The sequence below is a fragment of the Oncorhynchus masou genome, chromosome 30 (assembly GCF_036934945.1).
Source record: "Oncorhynchus masou masou isolate Uvic2021 chromosome 30, UVic_Omas_1.1, whole genome shotgun sequence".
NCBI lineage: Eukaryota > Metazoa > Chordata > Actinopteri > Salmoniformes > Salmonidae > Oncorhynchus > Oncorhynchus masou.
The window spans coordinates 33,858,344-33,877,816 of record NC_088241.1 but is presented as its reverse complement, the minus strand read 5'-3'; the positions used below and the strand labels follow the sequence as shown (position 1 = coordinate 33,877,816).

At 40.0% G+C, this 19,473-nt stretch overlaps 1 protein-coding gene across 1 annotated transcript in view; it reads left to right on the top strand.

The window, feature by feature from the left end:
* The window catches only part of LOC135522561 (POU domain, class 6, transcription factor 2-like), a 119,959-nt gene that overhangs the window by 89,862 nt on the left and 10,624 nt on the right, over nt 1-19,473 (top strand). The gene's annotated exons all lie outside the window — the stretch shown is intronic.

Sequence of the window (19,473 nt, the reverse complement as noted above, 5' to 3'; positions counted from 1 at the left end):
CTATGTAAATATGTGGTCACGCCAGTCTCTTTCAAAGTAATACCTAAGAAAAACCAATGAACATACATGGTCATTTATCGTTTAAATACCTTCATTTAAATACCAAATAAATACCTTCAAGTGATCCTCTTTTGATGATATTCTCTCGGTTGCTTCCGTGTACTTTAGCTTTAGTTACCATGCATGTTCATAGGAACAGGGCTGTAAAATTAAGTCATGTCTATTTCCATGTAGATACAATGTAGTTAATTGTGAGTTACCACCACATTGGTTGATTCCATCACACGAAGACAAATCTGTCTGTGATCCTACCCTACATGGTACCACCTTTATACTCACAGGGTAGGTAGGAGGTAAGAGGGCTGTACAATGAAATCATAGCTAATACCATATACGATGCTTATAGAAAAGTCTACACCCCCTTTAAAAATATCACCTTTTGTTGCCTTACAGCCTGGAATTAAAATGCATTAAAATAGTAGTTCTCCCATTGATCTACACATCATACCCCACAACTGCCAGGTGAACATTTTTATTTGTATTTTTTTAAATCAATAAAAAATAAAACCTGAAATAGCTTGGTTGGATAAGTGTCCCTTGTAATTGCGATCCTAAATTAGCTCAGGTGTAACCAATTCACCTTCAAAAACACACACACACACGTTAATTGACCTCAATTGTAGTGATTGACATGATTTCAGGATAAATTCAGCAGTTCCTGAAACTAGGTAGTGAAGACGATTATTAAGAAGTGGAAGGTGTATGGCACCACCAAGACCCTGTCTAGATCAGGACGTCCCTCCAAACTGGATGACCGACCAAGTAGGAGACTGATCTGAGGCTACCATGAGTCCAATGGCAACTTTGAAATACCTATGGGCTTTTATGGCTAAGACTGGTCAAAGTGTGCATGTGACAACAATATCCCAACCACTCCACAAATCTGGCATGTTTGATAGGGTGGCAAAAAGGAAGCCATTACTCAAGAAAGCCCACATTGAATCCCGTTTAAAATGCAAGAAAACACTTGGGAGATTCTGTAGCCATGTGGCATAACGTTTTGTGGTTTGACAAAACTAAAATGGAACTTTTTGGCCTAAATGCAAATCATTACATTTGGTGCAAATCCAACACAACACATCACCCAAAGAACACCATCCTTAGTGTGGCAGCAGGTAGCCTACGTGGTTAGAGCATTGGGCCAGCAACTGAAAAGTTGCTGGATCAAATCCCTGTGCTGACAAGGTCAAATTCTGTCGTTCTGCCCCCGAACAAGGCAGTTAACCCACGGTTACTAGGCTGTCATTGTAAGTAAGAATTTGGTCTTAACTAACTTGCCTAGTTAAATACATTTTTTTAAATAGTGTGAAGTGTGGTGGCAGCATCATGCTATGGGGATGTTTCTCATCATCAGGATAGAAGGGAAAATGAATGGAGCAATGTACAGAAAACTCCTTGAAGAAAACCTGCTGCCATCTGCAAGCTGAAACTGGGATGAACGTTCACCTTTCAGTATGACAATGACCCGGAGGCCAAAGCTACAATGGAGTTGCTAAGAAATGTCCTTGAGTGGCCCAGTCAGAGCCTTGACCTAATCCCAATAGAAAACTTGTGGCATGACTTGAAGATTGCTATCCATCAATGCTCTCAAAGGATTGTGACAGAGCTTGAACAGTATTGTAATGAAGAATGGTCAAATATGGCCAAATCTAGGTGTGCAACCTGGTCTCAGAGCATTTCTTATTATTCTGTAAGTAAATCCGAGAAACTCTATTTAGTATGATATGTTACAAATGATTCTTTGTATGATATGTTACAAATTGCAATTGGTATTATAGGTTACAAATTCCAATTTGTTGTGGCTAACAATAGCCAGGTGGCTAACATTAGCTAGGTGGCTAACATTAGCTAGGCTAAGTGTCAGGAGTTAAGGTTATGAGTTAGGTTAAAGGGTCAATGTTAGGGTTGGGAAGGGTTAGCTAACATGCTAAATAGTTGCAAAGTAGCTAGAAAGTAGTAAGTAGTTGCAAAGTACAGTACCAGTCAAGTTTGGGCACACCTACTCATTCAAGGGTATTTTCTTTATTTTTACTGTTTTCTACATTGCAGAATAGTAATGAAGACATCAAAACTATGAAATAACAAAAATGGAATAATGTAGTAACCAAAAAACTATTTTTTTAAGATTCTTCAAAGTAGCCTCCCTTTGTCTTGATGACAGCTTTGCACACTCTTTACATTCTCGCAATCAGCTTCACCTGGAATGCTTTTCCAGCCATCTTGAAGGAGTTCCCACATATGATGAGCCCTGGTTGGCTGATTTTCCTTCACTCTGCAGTCCAACTCATTCCAAACCATCTCAATTGGGTTGAGATCAGGTGATTGTGGAGGCCAGGTAATCTGATGCAGCACTCCATCACTCTCCTTGGTCAAATAGCCCTTACACACAACCTGGAGGTGTGCTTTGGGTCATTGTCCCGTTGAAAAACAAATGATAGTCGTGTTGGTTAAGTGTGCCTTGAATTCTAAATAAATAATTGACAGTGTCACCAGCAAAGCACCATCACACCTCCTCCTCCATGCTTCACGGTGGGAACCACACATCCAGAGATCATCTGTTCACCTATTCTGCATCCAAAAATCCAAAAATCTCCAAAAATCTCAAATTTGGACTCATCAGATTAAAGGACAAATTTCCACCGGTCTAATGTTCATTGCTCGTGTTTCTTGGCCCAAGCAAGTGTTCTCTTTTTATTGGTGTCCTTTAGTAGTGTCTTTTTTTTAAGTAATTCAACCATGAAGGCATGATTCATGCTGTCTCCTCTGAACAGTTGATGTTGAGATGTGTATGTTACATGAACTCTGTGAAGCATTTATTTGGGCTGCAATCTGAGGTGGTGTCAACTCTACTGAAATGATCCTCTGCAGCAGAGGTAACTCTGGGTCTGCCTTTCCTGTGGCGGTCCTCATGAGAGCCAGTTTCATCATAGCGCTTGATGGTTTTTGTGACTGCACTTTCATAGTTCTTAAAATTTTCCGTATTGACTGACCTTCATATTTTAAAGTAATGATGGACTGTCGTTTCTCTTTGCTTATTTGAGCTGTCATGCCATAATATGGACTTGGTATTTTACCAAATAGGGCTATCTTCTGTATACCACACCTACCTTGTCACAACACTACTGACTGGCTCAAACACATTAAGAAGGAAAGAAATTCCACAAATTAACTTTTAACAATGCACACCTGTTAATTGAAATGCATTCCAGGTGACTACCTCATGAAGCTTGTTGAGAGTATGCCTAGAGTGTCCAAAGCTGTCATCAAGGCAAAGGGTGGCTACTTTGAAAAATCTCAAATATAAAACATATTTTTGGTTACTACATGATTCAATATGTGTTATTTCATAGTTTTGATGTCTTCACTACTATTCTACAATGTAGACAATGGTACAAATAAAGAAAAACCCTTGAATGAGTAGGTGTGTGCAAACTTTGGACTGGTAGTTGTTTGTGATGAGACTCAAACACGCAACCTTTGGGTTGCTAGATGTTCGTGTTATTCACCCACCCATCCACCTCTACAATGATTATCCTTTCATTTTTTGCCTTAATTAACCTTCTGTCTTATGTAGCCATACCAAACACAACATATCATACTAATTTCAGTGTCCCGGATTTAGATTTTTTATGTTACGTCTAATCTATGAGACCAGGCTGAGGTGTATAAAGTTGGTAGAGACATATCCCAACAGACTTACAGCTGTAATTGCTGCCAAATGTGCTTCCACCAAGTATTAATTCAGGGGGCTGATGACTTATCCAATTATGATATTTCAGTTTTGTATTTTTAATATAGATTTACACTTCATGACCAAAAGTATGTGGACACCTGCTCGTCAAAAATCTAATTCCAAAATCATGGGCAATAAAATGGAGTTTGTCCCCCCTTCGCTTCTATTACAGCCTCCACTCTTTTGGGAAGGATTTCCATTAGATGTTGGAATATTGCTGTGGGGACTTGTTTCAATTCAGCCACAAGCATTAGTGAGGTCGGGCACTGATGTTGGATGATTAGCCCTGGCTCGCAGTCGGTGTTCCAATTCATCCCAAAGGTGTTCAATGGGGTTGAGGTCAGGGCTCTGTGCAGCCCAGTCAAGTTCTTCCACACCGATCTTGACAAACCATTTCTGTATGGACCTCTTTTTGTCCATGCTGAAACAGGAAAGGGCCTTCCCTAAGCTGTTGCCACGAAGTTGGAAGCACAGAATCATCTAGAATGTCATTGTACGCTGTAGCAGTCACCCAAGTCATAGACTGTTCTCTCTGCTACTGCACGGTAAGTGGTACCGTAGCGCCAAGTCTCGGTCCGAAAGGATCCTTAACAGCTTCTATCCCGAAGTCTTGAGACTGCTGAATAATTAACCAAATGGACAACTCAGACTGTTTACTTTGACAGGTTTTTGACATTTTTGGAAGTGTATTTACTTATGTATTCAGACCCTTTGCTATGAAACTCGAAATTGAGATCAGGTGCATCCTATTTCCATTGATCATCCTTGAGATATTTCTCCTTGGAGTAGAGTGTCGAGATGGGATTGTATCGAGGCACAGATCTGGGGAAGAGTACCCAAAAAATGTCTGCAGCATTGAAGGTCCACAGAACACAGTGGCCTCCATCATTCTGAAATAAAAATGTGTTTTAAACCACCAAGACTCTTCCTAGAGCTGGCCAAGCAATCAGGGGAAAAGGGCCTTGGTCGGGGAGGTGACCAAAAACCCGATGGTCACTCTGACAGTGCTCCAGAGTTCCTCTGTGGAGATGGGAGAACCTTCCGGAAGGACAACCATCTCTGCAGCACTCCACCAATCAGCCTAAAAGTCACATGACAGCCCGCTTGGTGTTTGCCAAAATGCAACTAAGGACTCTCAGACCATGAGAAACAAGATTCTCTGGCCTGATGAAGCCAAGATTGAACTCTTTGGCCTGAATGCCAAGTGTCACGTCTGTTGGAAACCTGGCACCATCCCTACGGTGAAGCATGGATGTGGCAGCATCATACTGTGGGAATGTTTTTTTAGTGGCAGGGGCTGAAACACTAGTCGGGATTGAGGGAAAAATGAGCAGATCAAAGTCCAGAGAGATCCTTGATAAAAACCTGCTCCAGAGCGCTCAGAACCTCATACTGGGGAGAAGGTTCACCTTCCAAAAGAACAACGACCCTAAGCACACAGCCAAGCCAATGCAGGAGTGGCTTCGGGACAAGTCTCTGAATGTCCTTGAGTGACCCAGCCAGAGCTCGGACTTGAACCTGATCAACATCTCTGGAGAGAACTGAAAATAGATGTGCAGCGACTCTCCCCATCCAACCTGACAGAGCTTGAGAGGATCTGCAGAGAAGAATGGGAGAATCTCCCCAAATACAGCTGTGCCAAGCTTGTAGCGTCATACCCAAGAAGACTTGAGGCTGTAATCGCTGCCAAAAGTGCACTGAGTACTGAGGTGCACAAAGTACTGAGTAAAATGTCTCAATACTTATGGAAATGTGATATTTCATTTTTTAATTTATTTAATACATTTGCTAAAATTCTAAAAAAAAACTGTTAAAAAATAATAATTAAAAATCAATTTTAGAATAGGGCTGTAATGTAACAAAATGTGGAAAAAGTCAAGGGGTCTGAATACTTTCTGAATACACGGTATATACCAGATACTTGCCGATCAATTAGCCCTCTTTATGATTTAGTCTAATTATTGTGTAGACATAAATGTACCAAGTAATGTCCTCTGTACTTATTCAACATTTTGCTTTGTAACAGTCTGAATTCAAAATGGATGAAATATGTTTTTCTAACACATCTATACACAATACCCTATAATTACAGAGTGAAAACATTATTTATTGAAAATGAAATACAGATATCTCATTTACATAAGTATTCACACCCCTCAGTCAATACTTTGTAGAAGCACCTTTGGCAGCGGTTACAGCTGTGAGTCTTTCTGGGTAAGTCTCTAAGAGCTTTACACACCCGGATTGTGCAACACTTGCCCATTATTCTTTTCAAAATTCTTCAAGCTCTGTTGAATTGGTTGTTGATCATTTCCAGACAACCATTTTCCGGTCTTTCCATAGATTTTCATGCAGATTTAAGTCAAAGCTGTAACTCGGCCACTCAGGAACATTCACTGTCTTGTTGGTAAGCAACTCCAGTCTGGATCTGGCCTTGTGTATTAGGTTATTGTCCTGGTGAAAGGTGAATTCATCTCCCAGTGGTGAAATATTGGTGAAAATCTTGGTGAAATCCCTAAGCGGTTTCCTTCCTCGCCGTTAACTGAGCTAGGAAGGACGTCTGTATCTTTGAAGTGGATAGGTGCATTTATACACCATCCAAAGTGTAATTAATAACTTTGCCATCCTCAAAAGGATATTCAGTCTGCTTTTATTTATTTTTTAGACCCATCTACCAATAGGTGCTCTTCTTTGCGAGGCATTGGAAAAGCTCCCTGGTCTTTTTGGTTGAATCTGCACCAATCGGTGTCACGCCCTGGTCTATATTTATTATGTTATCTTCATTTATTGGGTCAGGCCAGGGTGTGACATGAGTTTATTTGTAGTGTGTTTCGTCTTGGGGTTGTGTGGGGTGTATAGATTAGTCTATGGCTGCCTGAGGCGGTTCTCAATCAGAGTCAGGTGATTATCGTTGTCTCTGATTGGGAACCATATTTAGGTAGCCTGGGTTTCACTGTGTGTTTGTGGGTGATTGTTCCTGTCTCTGTGTTTGTTGCACCAGTCAGCGCTGTTTCGGTTTTCAACGTTTGTTGTTTTGTATTGTTCGTGTTTTCTTCATCATTAAAGATGTATCTAACGAACCACGCTGCATTTTGGTCCGATCCTTGTTCCACCTCTTCGTCAGAGGAGGAGTTGGAAGAAACCCGTTACAATCGGTGCACCTACGTTCTAACGTGATATACTTGCTAAAAGTCCAACCTAAAAACATAAATGGAAAAAACTAAACGTGTAACACCATGTAAATACCAGACACTTTCAAGTTTACTCCAGTAGAATCTAACAACGTTATCTTACCCCTAAAAAATCCTAACATCTCATCTTATGCTAACCTCTCACCATTACAAATGTCTTGGAGGTAGAGTCTTTCTCACTCACTTATTCACAATTAATAAATTAATGTAGAAGTGTTCAGAAACATATTATATTCTTATTTACAAATCAAAGTGACATCCAAAAGTACTCGTTACATTTCAAATGCTTAGCAGGACAGGATTCACAAGAACATGTTGTCATCCCTACTGACTGATCTAGCGGACTCACTAAACACAAAAGAAAACGATATCTTAACATATGCTGTATCTTTCCAAGCAGTCTCTCCCTCTATCCCTCCCACGTCTTACCTCCAGCTAATCAGAACATTGAAACCTAGCTACTGATAGCAATCATTTATTTCTAGTAAAAATATTTATTTCTACTAAATAACAACACGTACGTGCTCAAATCATGACAAATAATAGTTGTACTCACAACCAATTTAAAGGATAGAAAGACAAGTATGGCTATGGTTTGGGGCGAGTTGGTGAGATTGGAAAGTAGTTAGCTTAGTGTATTGATAGAAACACTAACAAGTTACTTTTTTTTACATTTCAAAATAAAACTCCCCTATGTCATAGTAGAAACGTGTCTAAAACATATTTAGAAACCTTTCGTTTTTTCCCAATCCAGTTATAATGTTGCATCCCAATGTAATGTTGTCCACTATGGAAAACTGTAAAAAAAAAATATACATTTTTTTTTTATTGAATTCATATCATACACATTTTCTTTTGATGGCAAAAACCGGAAGACTTGATGTGGCCAGCTGTGGCCATGGGTGAGCTCCACCATTCCTTCTCAATGAGCTTTTGAAAGATATTATCTGTTTTTTTCCCTGGATCTGTCACCTCTGCTCCCGCTCCCCAACCCTGACGCCTTCTCCCCAGCATTACACACTATTGCCACTGCATTATTGGACTCGATCACCTGTTTATTACCTCCCCTATATGTGTCAGTTCCACATCTCTGTTCCCCCGCTGCTGTATGGATTGTCATTTGCCGTTGTTTTGCCCTTGTTCTGATGCTGTGCCTGTCCTGTTTACCAGTCTGTTCCGGGAATAAATGTTGACTCCTCGTACCCGCTTCTCATCTTCGGCGTCGGTCCTTACAGGATCAAAAAGGGTCTGAGTGTACCAGGGGATGTGGCAGTGGGCGCGGTCGGCGCGGGTGAACTTGTGAGAACATTTTAAGAAGGCCTCACTTCATGTTTTTTTAAAGCCGGTTTCCTGCTGTAGTTCTCAGAATTTCTCCATGGAGCCAGGGTGGAGAAAAAAATTCTGTGCTGTTCTTGATATGCCACACCTGTCAGATTTATGGATTATCTTGGCAAAGGAGAAATCCTCACTAACAGGGATATAAACAACATTTGAGAGAAATAAGCTTTTTGAGTGTATGGAACATTTCTGGGATCTTTTATTTCATCTCATAAAACATGGGACCACGGCTTTACATGTTGCGTTGATATTTTTGTTCAGTATACATTGAATCTATGTGGAAACAGACACCCCTTAATTTTATAGCCCTGTTATTATGAACATACAGTTGAAGTCAGAAGTTTACATACACCTTAGCCAAATGCATTTAAACTCAGTTGTTCACAATTCCTGACATTTAATCCTTGTAAGAATTCCCTGTCTAAGGTCAGTTAGGATCACCACTTTATTTTAAGAACGTGAAATGTCAGAATAACAGTGGAGAATGATTTATTTCAGCTTTTATTTCTTTCATCACATTCCCAGTGGGTCAGAGGTTTACATACGCTCAATTACTTTTTGGTAGCATTGCCTTTAAATTGTTTAACTTGGGGTAAATATTTTGGGTAGCCTTCCACAAGCTTCCCACAATAATTTGGGTGACTTTTGGCCCATTCCTCCTGACAGAGCTGGTGTAACTGAGTCAGGTTTGTAGGCCTCCTTGGTCGCACACGCTTTTTCAGTTCAACCCACAGATTTTTTATAGGATTGAGGTCAGGGCTTTGTGATGGGCACTCCAATACCTTGACTTTGTTGGCCTTAAGCCATTTTGCCACAGCTTTGGAAGCATGCTTGGGGTCATTGTCCATTTGGAAGACCCATTTGCGACCAAGCTTTTACTTCCTGACTGATGTCTTGAGATGTTGCTTCAATATATCCACATAATTTTCCTTCCCTCGTGATGCCATCTATTTTGTGAAGTGCACCAGTCCCTCCTGCAGCAAAGCACACCCCCGTGCTTCACGGTTGGGATGGTGTCTTCGGCTTGCAAGCCTCCCCCTTTTTCCTCCAAACATAACGATGGTCCTTATAGCCAAACAGTTCTATTTTTGTTCCAAAAAGTACAATCTTTGTCCCCATGTGCAGTTGCTATCCGTAGTCTGGGTTTTTTATGGCGGTTTTGGAGTGGCCTTTAAGGTTATGTTGATATAGGACTCGTTTTGCTGTGGATATACATACTTTTTTACCTGTTTCCTCCAGCATCTTCACAAGGGCCTTTGCTGTTGTTCTGGGATTGATTTTCACTTTTCGCACCAAAGTACGTTCGTCTTTAGGAGAACGTGTCTCCTTCCTGAGTGGTATGACGGCTGTGTGGTCCCATGGTGTTTATACTTGCGTACTATTGTTTGTACAGATGAACGTGGTACCCTCAGGCATTTGGAAATTGCTCCCAAGGATGAACAAGACTTGGGGAGGTCTACCTTTTTTTCTGATGTCTTGGCTGATTTCTTTTGATTTTTCCATGATGTCAAGCAAGGTAGGCCTTCAAACTCAATTAGCCTATCAGTAGCTTCGATGGCCATGACAAAATTTTCTGGAATTTTCCAAGCTGTTTAAAGGCACAGTCAACTTAGTGTATGTAAACTTCTGACCCACTGCAATTGTGATACAGTGAAATAATCTGTCTGTAAACAATTGTTGGAAAAATTCCTTGTGTCATGCACAAAGTAGATGTCCTAACCGACTTGCCAAAACTGTAGTTTGTTCACAAGAAATTTGTGGAGTGGTTGAAAAACGAGTTTTAATGACTTCGAACTAAGCGTATGTAAACTTCTGACTTCAACTGTACATGGTAACTAAAGGTAAAGTACTGTACATAGGAACAACTGAGAGAATATGAACACAGAAGGATCACTTGAATGTATTGATTTGGTAATTATGTGGTAATAAATTACCATGTATGTTCATTGGTGTTTCTTAGGTATTATTTTGAAAGAGACTGCTGTGACTAAGTATTTTCATACTAATACGCTGTTTCATACTTGTACTCACCTTTGGGACTAAGTAGTTACTTTATAATTACATTTTGTGAGTTTGTATGTTGCTTGGTTTTTCTTATATATTACATTGAAATAGAGGCGTGAGTAGGGATTTACATAGTTATTAACTGGTACTTAGTTGTACCATTCTTCTTAACTGTACTTACTTATATAATTACATTTTGTGACTCAGGCTACTTAATTTGTAAATACAATGTCGCAGTTGTGAATGAGAACTTGTTCTCAACTAGCCTACCAGGTCAAATAAAGGTGAAATATATATATATTTTAAACTTAATTATTATTTATTTACTAGGTAATTAACAAGCTGTAATATGCGGGGTTACAGATTTTTCTCCTTCCTCTTTAATTTGATTTATTTAATCCCCTATAAATTAAATTGGTTATTTGCAGACAGAGTTCAGTGTGTCAAATCGGACGGCATGTTGTCCGGTCCTCTGGCAGTCTCTATGGGGGTGCCACAGGGTTCAATTCTCGGGCCGACTCTTTTCTCTGTATATATCAATAATGTTGCTCTTGCTGCAGGCGATTCCCTGATCCATCTCTACGCAGACGACACCATTCTGTATACTTCTGGCCCTTCCTTGGACACTGTGCTATCTAACCTCCAAACGAGCTTCAATGCCATACAACACTCCTTCCGTGGCCTCCAACTGCTCTTAAACGCTAGTAAAACCAAATGCATGCTTTTCAACCGTTCGCTGCCTGTAACCGCACGCCCGACTAGCATCACCACCCTGGACGGATCCAACCTAGAATATGTGGACATCTATAAGTACCTAGGTGTCTGGCTAGACTGTAAACTCTCCTTCCAGACTCATATCAAACATCTCCAATCTAAAATCAAATTTAGAGTCGGCTTTCTATTCCGCAACAAAGCCTTCTTCACTCACGCCGCCAAACTTACCCTAGTAAAACTGACTATCCTACCCATCCTCGACTTCGGCGATGTCATCTACAAAATAGCTTCCAATACTCTACTCAGCAAACTGGATGCAGTTTATCACAGTGCCATCCGTTTTGTTACTAAAGCACCTTATACCACCCACCACTGCGACCTGTATGCTCTAGTCAGCTGGCCCTCGCTACATATTCGTCGCCAGACCCACTGGCTCCAGGTCATCTACAAGTCCATGCTAGGTAAAGCTCCGCCTTATCTCAGTTCAGCAGGTGTATCTCACTGATCATCCCTAAAGCCAAAACCTCATTTGGCCGCCTTTCCTTCCAGTTCTCTGCTGCCTGTGACTGGAACGAATTGCAAAAATCGCTGAAGTTGGAGAATTTTATCTCCCTCACCAACTTTAAACATCTGCTATCTGAGCAGCTAACCGATCGCTGCAGCTGTACATAGTCCATCGGTAAATAGCCCACCCAATTTACCTACCTCATCCCCATACTGTTTTTATTTATTTACTTTTCTGCTACACCAGTATCTCTACCTGCACATGACCATCTGATCATGTATCACTCCAGTGTTAATCTGCAAAATTGTAATTATTCGCCTACCTCCTCATGCCTTTTGCACACAATGTATATAGACTCTTTTTTTCTTTTTTTTCTACTGTGTTATTGACTTGTTTATTGTTTACTCCATGTGTAACTCTGTGTTGTTGTCTGTTCACACTGCTATGCCAGGTCGCAGTTGTAAATGAGAACTTGTTCTCAACTAGCCTACCTGGTTAAATAGAGGTTCAATAAAATTTAAAAAAATGTTAAATAAACATTTATTAGACTATCCAAAAACCCTGTATGTATTGAACACGGGCCTCAGTTTCCAAATGCTTTGCCCTCTCGTGGACCCTATATGAATCATAGGACCCAAGGTTGTCAGCATTCAAACGTTGCCTTAAGGCTGTTTTAGTTAGATTCATTTCATGAATGAGTTCTGAATTCAATTTAAAGAAGTTGCCATTGATCAACTTGATGGGAACATGAGCAATAGAGCATTATTTATGTGTCAAATCATCATCATTTGAGTTCTATTTTCTTCCAACCAATGTACTGCTGTGGTCAAGCTCTTTGTATTTGCAAGGTCCTTGACATAACTTATATTTTCTCTATTTACCTCTAGAATATGAGGAGTTTTTTATTCTGAATGAGTGGATGGAATTTTCTAAATAGTGTGGAGAATATTTGAAAACTTTTAAAACCAAGACTTAGAGAAAGACTGACTTTGCTGAAAGCTACTTTATTGAGGAAAAGTGTACTTACTATGCCTGTGATATTTGGTTGTCCCACCAAGCCATCTTAAGATGAAAGCACTAAATGTAAGTTGCTCTGGATAAGAGCATCTGTTAAATGACTAAAATGTCATTGAGCACTTTGTTCAACACTTTTTTTTTATAAGCCATAAAATGCGTGTTCTCCCAAGGCGACTTCCACTCATGCTACAACCAACATTGCAGCTTCAATGAATGAGTATAGCAAAGTGTTTCGATAAGCATGTGTTGTCATTATTAGTGGCTTGTGTCTTTTTAATATCTAGGAATATTTCACTTTCTCTGATCATAGGAGTAAAAACGTGAATTGGTGTGCAGTGATAATGTGTTGGGCCTATAGCCTACTGCACAAACCTCATCGCTACAGATCTGTTTTTAACGGTTAATGATGCATAGGCTTATGTTTTTTAAGTCTTTAAAAATAATCTGAGAGGTAGATCTCAGCTTGCTTTTTGACTCCGAAAGGGATCTTAATTCAGAAAAGATTGGTGACCACTGCCCTAGAGTCTAAGGGTCCGGAGCTGGCTTTCTACTAAGCTAATATATGGAATTGTTTTAAGATGGTCATACCGAGGATCATTTAGCTATCTGATTTTACATTTCAGGACCCTTTAGATATAAATAAATACAAATAAAAAAGTATTTAATGAACCATTGAATTTGGCCTTACGACTATTCGCCCATAGAAATGCATTGAATTGTTAAGGCCAAATTTATACAAGGAAAAACAGATAATAATTATAATTGGCCTATTTTGCATGTTATTTTGGCATTAATTCATGTTACAAATCCATTTGCAAAAAAACATTTTTTACAATACAGGCATTTCAGCCTAACTCAGTGCTTTCTATGGTGGAGGGGCAGCCAACAAAAGCAGAACCTACATCAGTACTTTTTTCTAGTTGCACCGTGATTGGCTCAGTGTTCTGTCACTCATGGGGACACTACATTGCCGCAGAATCTTCAGGGAAAGCTAGGTAGTTCAAGCCCCCTTGGGTGCTTCCATAGATTTACATTAGAAGTGCCAATCCAAGAAGGCCACAGATAAAATTACGTCAAATCACGTTATCTTTTACCCCTTTTTTTCTCCACAATTTCATGGTATCCAATTGGTAGTAGTTACAGTCTTGTCTCATCGCTGCAACTCCAGTACTGACTCAGGAGCGGCAAAGGTCGAGAGCCATACATCCTCCAAAACACAATCCAACCGCACTGCTTCTTGACACAATGCACATTCAATCCGGAAGCCAGCCGCACCAATATGTCAGAGAAAACACTGTACACCTGGCGACCTGGTCAGCGTGCACTGCACCCAGCCCGCCACAGGAGTCGCTAGTGCACAATGAGACAAGGATATCCCTGCCGGCCAAACCCTCCCTAACCTGGACAACTCTGGGCAAATTGTGCATCGCACCATGGACCTCCTGGTCGCAGCCAGCTGCGACCAGGAGGTCCATGGTGCAATGCACAAAAAAGTGTTGTGACTCCTGCACATTATATCATTATATATACACATTATATCTACCATAGCTTTGATTGGACTGATGTCAACATCATACTTTCACAATCTTAGCAGTTATCATCATGAATTATTTTGACAATCTACTGGCAAATCTTTTTCAATCCCTGTCATATGAAGAGAAATTATAGATAAAAACATGTCAGTGCTCATCGGCCATTGGATATAAACATTACACAACATGTCGGAAATTGCAATTCAACAATGAGTGACTTGGAAGGAATCAGTGGCTAACTGAGATGCAAAGCAATCACATGCAAAGCAATCAACATTCACCAATCCGGGTTTAAAGATTTCAAACACATGTCTGAAAGGGTCTCTTTTTCAAGCTTAAAATTATTAACATCCACACACAACACAATGGGTCAGAAAAGGTTGAATACATTGGCCATGCTGTCAATCCAGCATGACTTCTGCCGGATTCAAAACAGCTGGGAACTTGGAACTGGGAAATCTCAGACTTCGATACGTTCAAGACAACTGGGAACTGGGAAAATACATTTTGAACGATCATCCAACTCGGAATTTCAAGTTGGGAACTCGGATCTCTTTCTAGAGCTCTGAATTTCCGACCGGAAGATCACTGATGTCATGATTCATCCTCGTTTTTTGGGGGAGTTCCCCAAAAAGAGACTTGTTCCGAAGCCACTCCTGCATTGTCTTGGCTGTGTGCTAAAGGTCGTTGTCCTGTTGGAAGATGAAACTTCACCCCAGTCTGAGGTCCTGAGCGCTCTTGAGCAGGTTTCCATCAAGGATCTCTCTGTAGTTTGCTCCGTTCATCTTTGCCTCGATCCTGACTAGTCTCCCAGTACATGCCACATAAAATAATCCCCACAGTATGAAGCTGCCACCACCATGCTTCACCGTAGGGATGGTGCCAGGTTTCCTCCAGACGTGACGCTTGGCATTCAGGCCAACAAGTTCAATCCTGGTTTCATCAGACCAGAGAATCTTGTTACAATTTGGAATCTGGTGCATTTTGGCAAACATGTCTCATCCTTAGAAATTGTTCCCTCTCCCCCTCAGAACTTAATTTATACTGTTCTGACTTTGTGGTGCTCATGTAGCCTATAGTCAGTTCTAGAGAAATGTCCTTATCGAATATTGTAGAAGCTTTCATTGTCTGCTTATATGCCTGTTATCAATCCTACATGTCTGACTTGGTGTACAGGGAGAATACTGTAAGAACGGCCCATGTTCTGAATTCTGTCGCTGGCCATTTAAAAAGTGCTAAACAAATAGGCATATCGTCCATCTGAGCTAACTCATTAATATCTTAATTCTAAATTGCCTCTTATCCGCTCATCATTCCCTTATGCCATACTTTCTACACCTCAATTGTTATATTGCTTATATAGATCTATCTCATTAGTATCTTATTCATAATTTGAGTCTCTCTCTCTCTGTGGTGCCTTAAAGTTGTGTAAAGTTAACGCCCTAACATCCTGTTGAATTTATCTGAACTAACACCAATCTAAATTTCTGTCCATGTCCATTTTGAAAGTGCTGAGCGAAGGCCTACCTCGTCGCAGCTTGTTTGCTTGCAGTTGCTTATACTTAGAGCTAAGTGTTATGTGCTAAGTGTGATATATGAATAAACATTATGAATCTACGGAACATAAATGTAATAATGTTTGTGTATGGTTCAGAAGTCAAACTCATGTCGGCATTCGTTATTATTGAATGAGAATGCATTTTTATCTAATTACGCAACTCCACAAGTCAGTAGAAACCATATTTATTTAAGCAACTCAGCCGTATCAGCTATGGTTTCTAAAAAGGCAGTAAAGGTCCTGAATTAACTTTTTTGCTGCCAGATGAGGCTCTGCTGATAGCCAGGTGTAGCGTTGGTAAGGATTCACTCCATGGTGCTGAAAAGAAAGCTCCGCTGTTGGGACAGCTTTATGTAGGCCCTAACAATTTGTGGGCACCGTTTGTCACCGTTGTAGTGTAATTAATGCATTGTTTAGTGTTCTGTTGTGTAGTGGCTTTGCTGGCATGCATCAAGGGGAAAAAAAAATTCCCCCACCAAAATGTACATGCTAAAATTGCCACTGGCGATGAGGCATTACCAGCTGTTTCAAATGTTGCAATTAAATGTTGCAATGGTAAAACATTTATTATAATTTTCGCCTGACACAATCACTTTACCTACTTTTAATTCTTGCCTAATAAGTTGGCATGTGTAACCTTTTTTTCAATTCTAATAGTTGTTAAAAGTGGTGTCTTAACATACACAATACTCTATTTCAGAGAAGCATGCCCCATATAAGAGATTAAGGGTAAAGGACAGATCTAACCCATGGTTCACGCATGAATTGTCTGAAAGATTTTATGAAAGAAAACTTAGCTTGGGCTATGGTTCGATTAACTGATTCTACCTCTGACTGGCAGTCCTTCAGACATTTGAGAAATGTATTACTCTGGTTAGAAAAGCAAAGTCAACATACTTATTGCATTGTGTATCAGAGAGTGTTAGAAATCCAGCTACATTTTTGAAAGTGTCGAATCTTTGAGAAACTCTGCCCCTCATTGCCCCAGCAGGTTATGACAGCCTCTGGTCCCATAACAGACAAAAAAATACATTTGTGGTGCTTATAATAACCATTTTGTCTCGGCTGGCCATCTATTTGAAATAATGGTTTCTGAAAGACCTCAACTTCCAGTGGAAGGAGTCCTTTATTCACCTCTAAACAGATAGCAGAGAATGATGCACTTCCAGACACTCACTTCTTTTTTCTTAATTTGAAACATTTTAAGTCAATTAATTATTAAGTGCCTTGCAAATAAATTGATGTAACCAAATCCACAGGAGCTGATTCGCTTGATCTATTTCTACTGTAGCTTTCTGTCCCCCTAATTATAGAACCTTTGACCCAAATGTGTTATTTAACAGTTGCCTTTGGTGCTATCCCTAAGATCAGGAAGGCGGCGCACATCCTCCCCCTTTACAAAGGTGGAGATCCTTCTGACCTAGATAACTACTGCCCAATTTCTAAACGGTCTTGCAAAAATATTAGAATCACTAGTAAACTCTCAGCTAAGAACTTTTTAAACTTCAAATTATACTCTTAATGTGTACCAGACTGGTTTTAGGCCTGGACATAGCACTGTTTCAGCAGCTACGCTTTTCTTAAATTATAAATTGAATTGCTTAGATCATAGGAATCACTGTGCTGCAGTATTTATATACCTATTCTAGGCCTTTGATTCTGTCCACCATCCCCTACTCATTCAAAGGTTGTCTGAAATTGCGCTCGACCAGGTGTCATACAAGTGGTTTTGGAACTGTCCGACAGAACACGGTGTGCTTTCTGATGGTGTCAAGTTACCTCGATATTACTAAAGGTTGATTTTGGGACCTGTCCTTTTTACTATTTATATAAATAATATGTATGCACTACCGATCAAAAGTTTGGGGTCCCTTAGAAATTTCCTTGTTTTTGAAAGAAAATCAACAAAAAGATTGATCCATTGAAATAACATCAAATTGATCCGAAATACAGTGTAGACATTGTTAATGTTGTAAATGACTATTGTAGCTGGAAAAGGCAGATTTTTTATGAAATATCTACATAGGCGTACTGAGGCCAATTATCAACAACCATCACTCCTGTGTTCCAATGGCACGTTGTGTTAGCTAATCCAAGTTTATCATTTTAAAAGGCCAATTGATCATTAGCAAACACTTTTGCAATTAAATTAGCATAGCTGAAAACTGTTGTTCTGATTAAAGAAGCAATAAAACTGGCCTTCTTCAGGCAAGTTGAGTATCTGGAGCATCAGCATTGTGGGTTCGGTTACAGGCTCAAAATGGCCAGAAACAAATAACTTTCTTCTGAAATGTGTCAGTCTATTCTTGTTCTGAGAAATGAAGGCTATTCCATGCGAGCAATTGTCAAGAAACTGAAGATCTCGTACAACGTTGTGTACTACTCCCTTCACAGGACAGCGAAAACTGTCTCTAACCAGAATAGAAAGGGGAGTGGGAGGCCCCGGTGCACAACTGAGCAAGAGGACAAGTACATTAGAGTGTCTAGTTTGAGAAACAGACGCATCACAAGTCCTCAACTAGCAGCTTCATTATTAAATATTACCCGCAAAACACCAGTCTCAACGTCAACATTGAAGAGGCGACTCCAGGATGCTGGCCTTCTAGGCAGAGTTCCTCTGTCCAATGTCTGTTCTTTTTCCCAACTTAATCTTTTCTTTTTATTGGCAAGTCTGAGATATGCCTTTTTCTTTGCAACTCTGCCTAGGAGGCCAGCATCCCGGAATCGCTTCTTCACTGTTGATGTTGAGATGATGTATTTGGCACGTGATAAAATATGATTTAATTTGTATCAAAAGATTGGCTGGTCCTCATTACTCCCTTTTTGTTTACAAAGCTTTACTACACAAGCTTCCGACCTACCTCACTTCACTGTTAAAATTTGAATATATTAAAACCAAACCCATTCACAGAGATGGTTACCTCTCGAGGTTCCACTAGTACACACCAATCTAGGTAAATCCGCCTTCAGTTTTAGTGATCCCTATTTTTGGTATAGCCTACCAAACTCCCTACTTCTTGACTCTCTGGTGCCTCTAGTACATTTTAGGTCTTTATGTTGAATGAATTTAATGAGAATTGGTCAATAATTGTATTTGTGGTGTTTGAAGCTATGTTGTTGATTATGTAATTTGTATTTATTTAATCTGTATTGATCATTTTGAATTTGTATTGTTGTCCTCAGGGCATCATTGTAAATGAGACCCTGGTCTCAATGGGTTACCCCAAAATAAAAGTTGAATAAAATTATTGTTGTCTTAAACCGTACTCCTAGCTAGTAGTTTTTTCCACCTTGAAACAGGTTTTAACAGGATTCCCAAGACCTTTTCTGAGATGCTTTGTCGATATGGGACCTGGTCGGACAAACACCGCTCTAGCTCTGTTGTTTTATGACAGAAAGGGTCTGCGTCCCAAATGGCACCCTATTCCCTATATAGTGCACTACTTTTGACCAGATGAACCCCCCCCCATTAAGTAAAAAAAATATACTATAGGCCCTGGTCAAAAGTATTGCACTACGTAGGTCTCCAAATGTTCACACGTCTGGAGCTCGGCCGCTGTAGAAGCACGGAAGCCCCACTCTTATGAGGCCTCACGGCAAGATGACAGCTCAATAGATTTTTTTCAAACACGCTTGGAGGATTCCTTTAATAATTAATTGATAATGACCAAGATGAATAATTCACCGGCACAAACCTTGCTTTAGTAAGCAGTATGCCAGGGTACAATGTGTACAATGTGAAATCACTTTTCATTAGCTATGAAATTCTTCAAATGCTCTGGGAGAAAAAAAGTTTCCTAAAGTCACTTACACTGAGTGTA